This window comes from Apium graveolens, chromosome 5 (assembly GCF_009905375.1).
Source record: "Apium graveolens cultivar Ventura chromosome 5, ASM990537v1, whole genome shotgun sequence".
NCBI lineage: Eukaryota > Viridiplantae > Streptophyta > Magnoliopsida > Apiales > Apiaceae > Apium > Apium graveolens.
In genome coordinates this window covers 85,818,138-85,822,587 of record NC_133651.1, presented here as the reverse complement: position 1 = coordinate 85,822,587, position 4,450 = coordinate 85,818,138, and the positions used below count along the sequence as shown (strand labels likewise).

At 39.1% G+C, this 4,450-nt stretch overlaps 1 non-coding gene across 1 annotated transcript; it reads right to left on the bottom strand.

Annotated features, from left to right (window-relative positions):
• Positions 1–2,704: 2,704 nt before the first annotated feature.
• On the bottom strand, positions 2,705–2,810 carry LOC141662890 (small nucleolar RNA R71). The gene has a single exon (XR_012550993.1). It is a non-coding gene; the product is annotated as a small nucleolar RNA R71 (small nucleolar RNA).
• Between the last annotated feature and the right edge of the window lie 1,640 nt (positions 2,811–4,450).

Here is a 4,450-nt window from a genome sequence, read left to right as displayed (position 1 = left end):
AAGTGGAACCAAGAAAGACTACTGTGGAACACACTCCTCCTGAGGGTAATACTAGGGAGAAATAGATCTATCCTCCACTTCCTTTTCCTAAGAGGCTGCAGAAGAAAAAGTTGGATAAGCAGTTTGAGAAGTTTCTGGAGGTATTCAAGAAACTTTATATCAACATACCTTTCACGGAAGCTCTTGAATAGATGCCTAGTTATGCGAAGTTTATGAAAGGTATTCTCTCTCGGAAAGTGAAGCTTGATGAAATATAGATAGTTTCTCTCACAGAGGAATGCAGTGTTGTGCTGTAACCGAAGTTGCCTCTGAAACTTAAAGATCCAGGAAGCTTCACTATTCCTTGTACTATTGGAAAAATGTCATTTGACAAATGTTTATGTAACTTGTGGGCTAGCATCAATTTGATGCCTTTGTCTATCTTCAAGAAGTTGGATTACCTGATCCAAAGCCTACTTATATGACCTTGCAGTTGGCCGATCGCTCTATTACATATCCACGAGGCATTGTGGAGGATGTCTTGGTCAAGGTGGATAAACTCATCTTTCCTGCGGATTTTGTAATTCTTGATTTCGAGGAGGATAAGAAGATTCTCATAATCTTGGGAAGACCTTTCTTGGCTACGGGCCAAACCTTGATTGATGTGCAGAAGGGTGAGCTCACTATGCGAGTACTGGATCAGGATGTGACTTTTAATGTGTTCAATTCCATGAAATTCCCTACTGATAATGAGGAGTGCTTAAAAGTGGAGTTGGTCAAGGTGATTTAGCATTAGTTTGATGCTAAAATGGTGTTAGGAAGGTGTCGTGAAGATTGCTCGTGCAAAGACGTCAAGAACCAGCTGAATAAAAAAAGCAAAATCATTTTTTCCAGAAGGTCAGCGCACCCGCGCTGTGCTAGCACGCGCCCGCGCCAGAGAAGCAGAATGTCAGCGCGCCCGCGCTGGTGAAGCGTGCGGCCGCGCCAGTTCATGATTCCAGATTCCTGTATCAATTAAAAGACTGTTCTCTGGACATATGGATTAATTGGACTGCTATATTATGACAACTAAAAGACGTTTTTAAGAAGAGAGTTGAAGGAGAAGACATCGAGAAGACCTATAGCACAAATTCAACCAAGGCGAAGAAGATCTAGTTTATTCTTGTGATTCTTTGTTTTAAGTTATAATCTTGGATGCTCGTTTCTTGTTTTGTTGAACTTAATACTCTTGTTAATGTACTTTATTTATTATTCATTTTATAATGACCTAGTTTATTATACCATGCTTTCATCAGAACCCACGGTGATGATGAGTTCGATTATAGGCTAATCGTTATCGTGGGGTTCTAACGGATTTACTTATGAATTTCAATTATTAATATGTTTTGATACCTTAGTGTGTGGTGATTGTATGATATCCTAGTATTGGTTGTGCTTATTCGTCTTAAGAGCTTCGCGAACTTATAAGATAGTGTGTTAATCTCTAATGAAGAGACGGTGAATTTAGAGGTTTAGAATTTTACATGCTATCATAGGTTCATGTATTTGTTATGCATGATTCGTAGGTAATTTAATCATCTTACTTTCCCTATGTAATCATGATAGATAACTTGCACATTAAACCGTTATGTTGTCTAATTCTATAGACATATAGGGTCCCAATATAATTGATGTATATTCAACTTCTATCTCTTTTGTGGATGTCTGGTAGTAGGGTATTCGTACAACAAAAGTTGGCGTTTACTAGTTTTGTGCTATCTGATTAGTTGTCATTACCATTGTATGCTAAGGTTAAGAACAAAAAGGCTATTGAATGAAGTAGTAATGAAGTTAGAATTTCATGTTTGTGTTATATAAGTAATCAACCTTTTTAATCTCTTAGTTAATTTGCATGTTAGTATAATCTCGTAGTTATAAACACTCTCAACTTATTAACATCTTAGCATTGAATAATAACCATACCATTGTTGCATAAGTACATTAATTGAAATTAACCTAAACCAGTCTTTGTGGGAACGAACTAGAAATAATTATATATTACTTGCGATAGCGTATACTTGCATGAATATTACAGCGTGTATTCATCCTAACAAGTTTTTGGCGTCGCTGCCGGGGACTCGAAGTTAATTTTTAGTTTATGTGCTTGACATCAGTGGTCCTTAAAGTTAATTGACTCGGATATTTTAATTATTTGTTTGATCATTGCTTTTCCAGGTATTCTAGAGAACGTGTATGCTAACGCGTTCTCAACTTCGAAAGAGAATACTGGGAAAAGCAAAGGAGAAAGTTGAAGAAGAAATCTTAGTTGAGAAAGAAGAAGAAGCTCTTGTTGTAACGGGTGAACCAGAAGCGAATACAAAAGCTTTGATAGACTATTCTCATCCAAGATCAATGATATTCAGTCTACCATTGTCAGACCAGCCATCGCGGCTAACACTTTTAAAATCAAGCTTAGCATAATTCAGATGGTGCCGAACTCGGTTCGGTTTTGGGGTTCTCTGACTGATGATCCCAACATGCATATTAGAGATTTCATCGAGATCTGCGACACTTTCAAATTCAACAATATCTCTAAAGGCGCTATTAAGTTGGGGCTTTTCCCATTCTCTCTGTGGTATAAAGCTAAGTGTTGGATGTACTCTCTACCACCAGGCTCTATCACTAAGTGGGAAGGTCTTGCTCAAAAGTTTCTTACTAAGTTCTTTTCTATGGCTAAGATTGCTGCAATCAGGAATGCTCTTACTCAATTTGTACAATATTTTGGAGAGTCTTTGTGTGAGGCTTGGGAGCGACATAAGGAGATGCTTCGAAAGTGTCCTCACCATCGGATTCCTGAATGGATGATCATTAACTATTTTTAAAACGAGTTGGGTGCCATGCTTGATGCAGCATCAGGTGGAGTCTTGTGGGCTAAAAGCTACGATGAAGCTTATGAGTTGATTGAACTGATGGATGCTAATAAATACCAGAAACCAACTCAGAGACTACCTCAAGGCAAGGTAGCAGGAATTCTGGAAGTAGATGCAGCTACTGCTATAGCTTCTCAGCTTAAGGCTTTGACGGTGAAGGTGGATTTTTTGGCTAATTATGAGTTAATCAGATTACTAGTGTCTGTGAGTTTTGTGCTGGTGCACATGAGGTGAAGCAGTGTGTTATTTCTAGTGAATCACCTCAGTTCTTGAGCAACTTTCAGAGGTCGCAACAACCAGTTCCAGCCACCTATCATCCCAACAACCGAAATCATCCTAACTTCAGTTGGAGCAATACTCAGAATGAGATGCAATAGCCTAATCAGCAGTATGCTGTAAAGTAATACACTCCAGCTGCAGCAAACTAATGAAAAAATCTGAATTAGAGGAGTTGAGGCTCATGTGCAAGAGCCAAGCGGTGTCAATCAAGACCTTGGAGAATCAAATTGGTCAGATTGCCAATGCCTTGCTGAATCGTAAACCTGGTACACTCCCTAGTGACACGGAAGTTCCAGGCAAGAAGGAAGCAAAAGAGCAGGTTAAGGGAATTACATTGAGGTCTGGGAAGGTTGCAATTCCCGAAAAATCTCAAGTTTTGCCAGATGAAGATATGGCTGAGGAAGAAGTGTAGAAGGAAGCAAAAGTGGAACCAAGAAAGACTACTGTGGAACACACTCCTCCTGAGGGTAATACTAGGGAGAAATAGATCTATCCTCCACTTCCTTTTCCTAAGAGGCTGCAGAAGAAAAAGTTGGATAAGCAGTTTGAGAAGTTTCTGGAGGTATTCAAGAAACTTTATATCAACATACCTTTCACGGAAGCTCTTGAATAGATGCCTAGTTATGCGAAGTTTATGAAAGGTATTCTCTCTCGGAAAGTGAAGCTTGATGAAATATAGATAGTTTCTCTCACAGAGGAATGCAGTGTTGTGCTGTAACCGAAGTTGCCTCTGAAACTTAAAGATCCAGGAAGCTTCACTATTCCTTGTACTATTGGAAAAATGTCATTTGACAAATGTTTATGTAACTTGTGGGCTAGCATCAATTTGATGCCTTTGTCTATCTTCAAGAAGTTGGATTACCTGATCTAAAGCCTACTTATATGACCTTGCAGTTGGCCGATCGCTCTATTACATATCCACGAAGCATTGTGGAGGATGTCTTGGTCAAGGTGGATAAACTCATCTTTCCTGCGGATTTTGTAATTCTTGATTTCGAGGAGGATAAGAAGATTCTCATAATCTTGGGAAGACCTTTCTTGGCTACGGGCCAAACCTTGATTGATGTGCAGAAGGGTGAGCTCACTATGCGAGTACTGGATCAGGATGTGACTTTTAATGTGTTCAATTCCATGAAATTCCCTACTGATAATGAGGAGTGCTTAAAAGTGGAGTTGGTCAAGGTGATTTAGCATTAGTTTGATGCTAAAATGGTGTTAGGAAGGTGTCGTGAAGATTGCTCGTGCAAAGACGTCAAGAACCAGCTGAATAAAAAAGCAAAATC